The sequence below is a fragment of the Polyergus mexicanus genome, unplaced genomic scaffold, assembly GCF_030449975.1.
Source record: "Polyergus mexicanus isolate NDT 795.1 unplaced genomic scaffold, iyPolMexi1.0 SCAF_23, whole genome shotgun sequence".
Taxonomy (NCBI): Eukaryota; Metazoa; Arthropoda; class Insecta; order Hymenoptera; family Formicidae; genus Polyergus; species Polyergus mexicanus.
Genome location: NW_027223343.1, coordinates 2,936,862 through 2,948,349, shown reverse-complemented (window position 1 = coordinate 2,948,349; position 11,488 = coordinate 2,936,862).

Here is an 11,488-nt window from a genome sequence, read left to right as displayed (position 1 = left end):
CGCTTTATTGCGGACTAAAAATCGTGCTAATTTTTCTTATTAAACTTTCTTGTAACTTCAATCAGTTGTGAGATATTTACTCGGACATTTATGGATTATACCTTGTATATATAATATACAAGTACTTAGAAGCAATTTAATTTGTGAGGATTCGTAATTTTGTAACGATACCGTTACCAGCCTCGCAGGCCGACCAGCCGCCCGCATTTACTGAGGCTCGGCGCCTATGGCGCCCCTAAAACTCCCACACCTGTATCGCGGCCCCACCGTGGACCCACCCCACCACGCGCCGATTCGCGTGAGTGGCAGGCTGGCAGGCCGGCCGTTGGTATATAAGGCAGTCCGGCAAGCGTAGCGTTACCAGTTCCCGATCCTGAGTCCTCTTATCAACTCCAGATCCGAAACTACCACTCGTGTTAAACCAGGTCACGGGCTACCCGGTTGCTGGGACAACACACTCCGATATCTCGCGTCGAACCAGGTCACGGGCTACCAGTGGTTATGCCAGGCTACCCGGTTGCTGGGACGGCGCATCCTGACATCCCGCGTTAAACCAGGTCACGGGCTACCCGTGGACCGCCCCAGCGCAGTCTGCATGAGCTACACTCGCTTCGCGAGCCTTGCACGCGCGCCTTGCACGCGCGCCAGTCACCGCAACATTGTTCCTGCGAACTTTTGTACGGACCGCTGTCGCACGTTTTCATTGTAAATATAGCTTTTAGTGTTGCATCTTTAATAATCGCTTGAGTAAACTAATCATTAAACCGCTTATACCGAGGAAGAGTGAATTCGAGTTTCTCCCTTCTCCCGAATCCTGTCACCGGCGAGCCTGATCCGAGGCGTACGGGAAAGGTGAACCGTTACAATTTGAAATATTCTAGTATTTTTCATTAAATCAATCTCGTATTTACAGAAATGTTATGGACAGATTCTCTCATAGAATTAAAACAAATTTTATTTTTATTAACAGAAATCTGATTTTTAGAATAAGTGAATATCGTGCCCCTGTGTACATGATATTTCTTTTTTAATAGAAGTTCAAAGTTTTTAGCTAAAAAAATGGATATCGAGGCAAGAATCGAATCGTCGTGCACTTTTTCTAATAGAGTATCTTTTTCGATAAGTACAGCATTGCATTCTGTACGTATTAGAGAGTATATCATATTAGTTTTGATCGGCACTTTATATGCCGGAATATACAACCGTCATATCTATTACTTTCCTTGTGTTGGGGGAAAACCGAGTACTTAATACATATCTCATATAATAAAAAGAGTTGTTATCTTGACTTTGTGTCCCTAAAAAAGCAGTTGGAAACGAAAACTAACTCAAAAAAGAAACCATTAAAAAAAAGGTTTTTTAGTTAAAAAGTTAAAATAAGAAAGTCCTCCAGCGCGAACAAGAGGATATTTTTATTTGTGATTTTTATCAATAGAATACATCTTTATATTATATTTTGATTAAAATAAATCTAGATTTTGTAATTATACGGTGTTTTATATATTTTCAAATGGGTATCCGATTTGACCCTACCGGTAAGACAAAACCGGGTACTTTGACTTCTCTATATATCTTGTTATTTTTGATACTCAAAATTTTTTTTTCAGCTACTACCCTTATTTTCTCATAGTTTAAGGTTCATTAAAGACTACTAATAATCGGCAAAATTTTTTTTACTTTCAGATTTTTTGTAGAAAGACAAATCCAAAAAGTCCCCGGTTTTATTCTACTTTCCTCTACATATATATTAAAATCAATAAATAATAAATTTAATTTTAATCTAAATTTATTTGAGAATTATATTTAATTTAGTTATATCGCAATAATTGCAATGTGAATGTATTAAAGAATACATTGATTTTAGCATATTGTTTAATTGAGCAGCGCCAAGCCTCTCACTATGAATGACAACAAAGTAAGAGATTCCATACACAATACAATTATATACATATCCCCTCTACATGCTATGGCTCTGCCTCTCCCTCTCCCTCCGTCACTCTTTCCCTTCCTCCCTCTTCCTCACTCTCTCTCTCTCTCTCTCTCTCTCTCTCTCGCTCCCTCACGCTTCCCTGTCTCTCTCTTTCCCCTCACTCTCTTTTTTATTTTAATAATAAATTTAAAATAATAATTAATAACGATAATATTTGATAATAATATTTTAAATAATAATAAATTTCTCAATTATAAATTTATAAAATTATAAATTTATAAAAGAATATACTCAAAGGAATCGTACATGAGCGCTACAAATGCGTTTTGAGGGACAAAATTGCTTTGTATGTGTGCCTGTGAGCATATGTATGTGAAAGTCTGAAAGTTGTAAAATTAAAATGTCTCACAATTCTGGTATACGATTATCATACCAGGATTGATTATCATATCAGGATTGATTGCACTAATCTTATTTAACTGGTCGCGATAGAAAGCTTGCATTGACATTGTATCAGAAAAGTGCCGTTAGATTTTTCATTATGGCTTTAGTCCCTGAGATATTTTAATCGAAAGTTTATAGCTTAGTCAATAAGTAGTTTTTGATTACATTAAATCCGGGAGTTTTGAAATTTTACAGAGTCACATAATTTTGTCTTAAATAATTTTCTCAGTTTTCGACCTTGGCAAGGCGCCGCTCGCGCCTATGTTGGAAAAATGGAGCGAAAAACGGTTTTTTCGCAATATCTCTTTTTTGATTGGTCCTACGATGAATTTCCACAAATTTGGTTTAAAACTTTTTTTTATGGATTGAATAGTTTCCGACCTATAGCGGCATAAAAGCAGATAATATTCTGCAAATTTTTGAAAATGATTGTTTTTATTCAAATTTTTGAAAATTATCAATTAATAATTGTATATTGACATTGTCAGTTATCGATTATATTATAAATTAATTATCAACCAACTCCATTCCACCAAGAAGTAGAGTTATCGGCGCATTTTTTGCGATTTTGGATAACAGGAAGGAAGCCAGATTAATAAATTACTCGAATTTAAAATTTAAACATTGATTTAAAAATAAAATAAATGATTTTGAAAAGATGAAATTTAATAGTGATACATTTAGTTCAGTTTATAAAACCATATTTATAAAATAGATTTACTTAAGGTCTAATGTGTAATTGTGTTCGTGTGTGTATGTAAAGGTGGAGGAAAAATTTCTTGTGGGTGTTATTATAAATACGGAGAGCATCAACCGGAATGCAAAGGGAAAAGACTAAAATTTAAATTCCGATAGGTAATTTACAATAAATAGTTTTAGGAAAATTACATAAAATAAAAGTGTGAATAAAAAGATGAGGATAGAAAAATTATTAATTCGCGGATGCCCAAGCCAGAAGTTTCCGTTCGATTCTTTCCTATTCTTCGCGGTTTTCGCCAAAACATTTAAATGTTTCACAGATATGGGTTTGAAGGTTTGTTTTGTGATTTCCATTAGGAAACATATACCAGGATTGGTAAAGATTTACCTATTAATTAAAAGAAACAGTTCGATAATTATCTTTAAAGGAAACAGGAAAATAAAATAAATAAAATGAAATAAAATTTTAAATTTTAAATAAAAACAAATCTTAATAAAAAAAATTAATATAGAAATTAAAATAACGGGGGTTACTATAGAAATGATGGAAGAAGGTTTTCTTTCTGGCGGCTAAGCATGAATGCCAACCGACGTTACGTCAAGATCTCGGCTATTTACACTTTGGGAAAGCGAAAAGATTATTTAACAGATTTATTCTAACAATAAGCGAGAATTCAATCTTGACAGTTATCAAGATCTCGGCTAATCAAACTTAAGGACTCGCGAAAAAGAAAGAAGGTTCGCTTGAGTCTAGCAAATAAACATGAATACCAATCTTGACAGTTATCAAAATCACACTTAAGGACTCACAAAAGGGAGAAGATTCAAAGGAGAGCAAATACAAATGTTTAATAAGCAGAGATAATTTAATAATACAAATAATAAATATTTATGTATGGATACTAATTAAAGATTCAAATTATTAGCAACAAAACTGTTTCCTTTGGGAGAAAGGAAAGGAGAATGAAAAAATGATATAAGAGAGAAGAAAAAACAAGAAAAGAAAAGAAAATTTTTAATGGACTCACTCGTTGTGTGCGAAGATGACGAATTTAAAAATTTCACTGAATAAGCGAACCAAGGTATATCTCGTGGACTTGGCTGTGTTGAAAGGGTGGCTTGGAGATCCGCTCAGATGTAATGTTGATGGTGATTTATTTGACATTAAATATCACTTATCACGAATGATATTCTAAGTCTTTTGATTGTATATGAAATCTGCACTCGCACTGTAAGAGCCGCGAAAAAAGAAAAAACATCATGAAGATTAAGAATTGAGATTTTACTACATCAAAAACTGAAGACAAAATTGGATTGAAAGTTAAAAGCAGACTCGATAGAAAGCTTTGGATCGATAGGCAAAGATAAATTGACTTTTCTGAGGGAGGGTTTTGCGTATGTCGAATCTTAGCGTTTCTTTGCGTACCTTCTCCATTAAGCAGGCAATATTCTTTTTTAACGAATTATTCACTTGAGTTTTATCTCAAGCAGATAATGCGCAAAGGTGGTCTAGCAGGCGAACACGTGGTCAAGTGTCGCGAGTTTCTGTCGCAGATCGTAATTACATCGATAAAGCATCGCTTTCGTTCTTAGAAGAGTCTTTATTCGAGACTTCTTATGTTGCGTTTTCATTAGTGAGCTTTCAAGTTAAACTATTATTTGATCCGTTTGTTTGTCTCTTGCATGCGTGCTGTTTAGATTTTGAGCCTTCTCATGGCTCGAGTATCTTCTAGTTTCTGTTTAAAATTCCTGGTCTTCTAGTAGACCTTTGTATTCGAATGTTTATCGCGCATAGTTTAGGTTTTGAAATATAAGCTGCTAGATAACTCGCCTACTAGATATTTTTTAGTTTAATGTTTATGTCAAGTGCAAAGAGTTCTAAAACGTAGGCGTTTAATATTACGTGAAAGAAAATAATCGTGGAGTCCACTGGACGTAACAGTAGCAAAATGAAACTAATGTTTCGATTCCTTTATCATTATATAACGCGATTAGAATCTTTCTCCGGTAGTAGCAATAAGTACTTCTCGAGAAGAGTAAAAAACCTGTTTCTTCCAATTTTCAATATAGCGGATGTATCGCATCAGCTTAATGCATGGGAGAACAATATATTATCTGCTTCTCCATATAGAAAACTTTGAGGAAAATACAATTTTTCTGGAATTTTTCCTTTACCTGATTTTTAAAAATAAATATTTGGATGTGATCTTTCTAACCCTATCAAGAAAATCAGATTTATGTTTTCATTAATGATGACAACAGAATTGTATGAAGATATATTGATGGTAAAAATAAATAAAGATAGAAATTGACGAGACATTGTCCTTTACTGGGGTCAACGAAAAACTCGAATTAAATAGCAACTATGAGATTCCTTCTACGAATACGGAAGAAACAGATGTCGATTAACTTGGACCATCAAAACGGAGCTGTTTCCAATAATTTAAAATTATTACATGTAAAACTCCGGATAAGCTACTTGATAGCAGCCTCTGTACATAGCCAAAACTGTTGGCAAGCTAGTAAGTATTTTTATATGTACTTAGTGTCGCGACGCTATCGCGTTGTTTGATAAATAATTTCCAAACCATTTAGAGAATGTCGAACCGTCCTATTTTATCGGCCATAATAATTATACTTTGCAGAAAACCGAAACTTTTTTATTGGTTACATGAAATGAGAAATCTTTTTCCACGATTCTCAAGTACACGAAACAAAGATGAGACTTCAATATTTGTTTAATATAAAAATTTTGCAATTTGTATGTACAAAATAAGATAGGTCTTCACTCGGAAATGCATGAAAGAATATAAGTGAACATTTAAAAACGTGTTTAAAAACTTAGTAAAAAAGAAAATGCAAAATTTTACATACAATAATCTTTTTTACTAGGCTTCTAAACACGTTTCTAAATGTTCATGTTATATTCTTTTATGCATTTCCGATTGGAGATCTATTTTATTTTGTACATACAAACTGCAAAGCTTTTACATATTAAGCAAATATATATTTATTATGGTCGGTAAAACAGGACGATCTGACATTCTCTTAAAGGGATCCATCAAGGTCTGTTTTACCGATAAAAACGCGAATATTAGTTATTATGCTAAATATTTTTGTTGATTATAGATATCAACAAATCCTTTTCCACAATTAAAGTATACATAATAACGAAGTGTAGAGTTTAACATTTCATATGAAAAGTAAAAAAAAATTATAAAATTACAGTTTTGTTATCGGCCCATGCGGTCAACATTTACTTAATATAAAAGATTTGTAATTTGCGTGCTTAATCAGTGTACTCCGCACATGGCATTTCATCAAAGAGTATAATAATGAACTTAGAGAAGTGAGTTTAGAAACTTTGTAAACAAATTTTGCAAAATAAAAGTTTTGTGCATATGTATGTGTACAAGATGGAGGCTCAAGAGTAAAACAGAACAGTAGATTAGTTGCGTGATGTCGCGATAGATAGAGCTACAATCTTACATGACAAGGACAGACATAATTGTACTATTTTTGTCTCTTTCATGTGTGTGAGAAAAGTAATATACATGTACGCACTAACTTACTTGCAGTATCTTTTCTCTCTCGATTATACGCTCTGTCTCTTTCGCTCGTTCGCTATGTACTACGTATCGCTTAGTTTTATGCTCCTCGCATATTCACTTACGCGTTCACTCGCGCTTCTCTCTCTCTCTCTCTCTCTCTCTCTCTCTCTCTCTCTCTCTTTCTCTGCTCGTTCATTATTGTATTTTTTTATTCTAATTATTATATTTTTTTATTTGCACTATTTTTATTCTTTTATTTTTTCTAGTCTCCCTATAAAAATAAATAATTTTATTTATTTATTTTTGTTTTATACAGTATAAATGAGATATACAATACAAATTATTTTCTTTTTTTATTTCGCTATAATTAATACAATACATAATTACGTTTCACTATAGTTAAATACAAACATGCACATACGAAAATATACACGCACACGCACATATATATAATGCTTTTTTATATATAAAATACACAATATTTTATGTATGCTTTATAAGTTTATAAAATAAAGATGAATAAATTAATTTATTATCATGTTGGAAAACAAAAATAGAAAAAATAAAAGTCGAACAAATAAAAGATTATAATAATGGGAATGAAAGAATACAATAAAGAACAAGCAGAGAAAGAGAGAGAGAAAGAGAGAGAGAACGCATGAAGAGCAAGTGAGATAACTATGAAAGATATGAAAAATATGAAAGATTTTCAAAGTCTCGCTCGCGAGACTCGCTTTATGTATAATCTTTTGCGTTATATATCGTTACTGTAAAATGTTTTTTTTTGCGCTTATTGATCCAAAAATAATTACAATGAATTAATAATATTTTACCGATTAAAATGACTGAATACGAAATCGGTTAATTTTTAATCAATTATGTAATTAAAATTATGATTACTTATTTCATTAAAAATAATCCGATTTATGTCATATTTAGTGTCATTTTAATCGCAAAAATGTAATTAATCCATTACAATTATTTTCAGATATACAAAATGCAAAATACAGAAATTTTATTTTCTATAATAAGATGACATATATACGTCAAAAATTACAGATAAAGAGAGCCTGGCGAGCGAGACTTCGGAACTCTTTGATGTTTGTCATCTCGCTTGCTCCTTCATTCTTTTTTCCTCTCGCTTTTGTCAATTATTCAGCATCGCGGATCTTTCCTTATGTACAAAATATAAACATTTTATAAAATAAAAACTGAAACGTACATTTTGGATGTTATTAGTATGAATATAATTATAATGGATTAATGAGATTCTTGCGATAAAAATGATACTAAACACAACAAAATAGTCGTACAATTTTTAATGAAATAAATAATCATAATTACATAATTGATTAAAAATAATCCAATTCATGTTATGTTTGGTATCATTTTAATCGCAAGAATCTCATTAACCCATTATTATATTCATACTAATAAAGTCCAAAATGTAAGTTTCATTTTTTATTTTGTAACGAGACCGTTACTAGCGACCTAACAGGCCGATCCACCGCGCGCTTTTCGAGGCTCGACGCTTATGACGTCCCCAAGCTCCCACACCTGTGTCGTGGCCCCACCGTGGGGCTGCCCCACCATATGCCGACTCACGTGAGTGGGAAGCCGGTCGCCGGTATATAAGACGGACTGGCGAGCGTATCGCTACCAGTGTACCAGTTCCCGATCCTGAGTCTTCTCATTTACTCCAGATCCGAAACTACCTCTCGTGTTACACCAGGTCACGGGCTACTCGTGGTTATGCCGGGCTATCCGGTTGTTGGGACGGCACACTCCGATACCCCGCGTTAAACCAGGTCACGGGCTAACCGGTTGCTAGGACGGCGCATCTTGATATCCCGCGTTAAACGAGGTCACGGGTTACCCGTGGTTATGCCGGACTATCCGGTTGCTGGGACGGCGCATCCTGCTAGCTCGTAAGGCCCTATCACGTTCTCCGCGTCTAGTTCAATCGCCTAACCGTTTGCCTGCTCCGCGACCTGTTATACTGTAAGACCATTTCGGTCTCCGCGTCCAGATTCTAGCACCGTTTTGTATCGTTACCGCGACCTGTTAGATTATACGACCAGTTATACCGTAAGACCGTTTTGTTCTCCGCGTCCAGATTCTGGCTTCTCACTCTCTCTCTCTCTCTCTCTCTCTCTCTGTCTTTTTCTTTCTTTTACGCACTCCGCCATACACACATCATATAGCAATCAGCTGATTGTATCGTCCGACGACTGGCGATCCGGAACAACTTTCGCTAAAGCGACGTTATTTTAAGAAATACGTATTTCTGACGTAATTCTAAGACATTTTCTTCTTTATCAAAATTTTATTTAAAGCATAATTTTATGTTATAAGATAAAATAGTTAACGACTCATGCGGTGGTAATCACACGTCGGACGGTCAGCTGCGGCGCGCCGCGCCGCTCCTGCCTGCCTTCTGTATTCGACGCGTGATTTGCTAACTATTTTTGGTTATAACTCAAAAATTACGCTTCAATTCAAATTTTGGTAACGGAAAAATCGTCTTAAAATTGTATCAGGAATATGTCATTTTACGGACGGAAGGTTGTTCTGAGACATCCTGTATGTCATCTTATTATAGAAAATAAAATCTCTGTATTTCGCATTTTATATATCTGAAAATAATTGTAATGGATTAATTACATTTAGAGGAAGAGGGAGAGAGGGAAAGAGAGGGAGAGGGAGAGGGAGAGAAAAAGGGAGAAGGTCAGGAGAGGGAGAGGAGAGGAGAAAGAGAAAAGTAGGAGCGGAAAAGGGAGAGGAGAGAGAGAGGAGAACAGTAGGAGTGGGAGAGGGAGAGGGGAGGGAGAGGGAGAGGGAGAGGAAGAGAGAAGAGCGAATAAACGCGTAAGCGAATATGCGAGAAGAATAAAGTTAAGCGATATGCAGTATGTAGTAAGCGAGCGATTAGAAAGAAATACAGAGAAAAACAGAGTAAGCGTATGATCGAGAGAAAGAAGATATTAGAAATTGCGATAGTGTTAGTGCGTTCATGTATATTACTCTTTCACGCATGAATTAAAGTTTGGTAACTTATCAATTAATTATTGTATATAAAGGACTAAAAATATATTGTGATATTGTCCTATTTCAATATATGGAACACAGTGCAAAAGATTGCCTTTTCTATTATGCATGTTTGAAATAATTATATTGGTAATGGTGGAACTAAAAATGTCTGTATTAACCCAATTTTTTAGTTACGTTTAGATGAGGGCACTAACCCGTCAGAGTTTGCCCGTCAGTTTAGGATTCCCTTAATGCGGCGTCTACAATAAAGATTTTAAGCCCTAAGTCTAAAGAAATTGACCTATCATAGTCAGGTATGAGAAGAATACTCGACTGTGATTGGTCCATTTCTTAAGAGTGAATTTCGATTACGCACATTACCAATCGGACACGGACCCAATCGGACACAGTCCTCATCGCGAAGCTAGGTCCATCCTACAATCATTGTGTAGATGGGAAAATGTGGACACAGTGGGTTCCGCCCCACACCCACAACGGGGGGCTCCACTATCAAAAAACTAGACACATCGGTTTGCATTGAACCTCGTTTCGCGTGCACGCGAAAGTTGTAAACCTATGCGGAGCCTTATGTTACGTCCCGCCGACTGCACGATTCCTTCCTTCCGCGAAATTACGGCAAGGATCGTCAATTGACAATAAAAATATGTCTTTCGATAAATAAAACATCTTGTACCACGTTTTAAACTTTGAACATTTCATCATTTATCAGTAAATATATCTGAGTAACCGCGAGAAAAACAAGAAGAAATTAGGCCAATCAATAGATATTCCATATATAGACTTTCCAGCGAAAGAACAAATAAACAGCGAAGAGACGATGAAATCACTTTACGAAATATCTAACAAAATAACCGCATCATCATCGATAGAAATCATAGACCTTTGCTATTCACCTTAAAATCACGTGTGCAAAGGTCCATCGGAAAATGTTCACCTTCGACCAATCGGCGAACTATAAAAAGGGAGCCCGCGAGACTCCATCATCTCAGTTTTCATCAGAGTCACCCGGTTAACGAATCCGTCCGGCAGTAAGTCATTCAACAAGTCAATTAGTTGGTCCGTTCTCAGTGCAGTTATTAAAAATCGTTTACATCGCGAACTGTGTCTTGTTCGACGGCATCTCTCTCGACCACGAACAACAATCTCCGAGTTAAGCTGCCCGTTCGTCTTCTACTTAAAAAGAGTAAGTCGCTACCAACCAATTTTTCTTTACGCGAATTCCAACTAGGAATTATGACTTATAATTTTCTATAGTGAAAAAGATCACCTTGCGTATTTCGATCAAGCGACTTCATTCGCAGGCCAAGTACATACATCGAGTTTATCGCAGGACTCGGAGGGCGTTGACGCAAGCTGACTCAAAAACGATTAGGATAGTTAACCAATATAACGCTAAAATCAACCATAATTTAATCAAAGCAAATAGAATTATTAGAATAATTAATAGAACTAACAATCACGATTACAATTTTGTACACACCTACAGACATTCTAGCGACCTCATTACTCCAAGTTCTATTTTTCCACCTTCTACTCCCCTGAATATTCTTCCTTGCCTTCTCCAAACCTACCCCCCTCCCCGCGATCATTCTCTTCACTTTCAACAGTGATCCTCGATAATTCTCTCCCTTCCTCCCCTCAGTCTCCCGAATTGGATTACATAAACAAGGCAATCTATGAATTTATCGATGAGCTTCCTGACTTGGAAGCAGCATCGTCCTACCAAGATTAACACAATTTAAAGATCTCCATATCTCCTTTGTTCAATAACCCATTTCCTCACTGACCTACTTTTACACTGTTTTTATTTTTT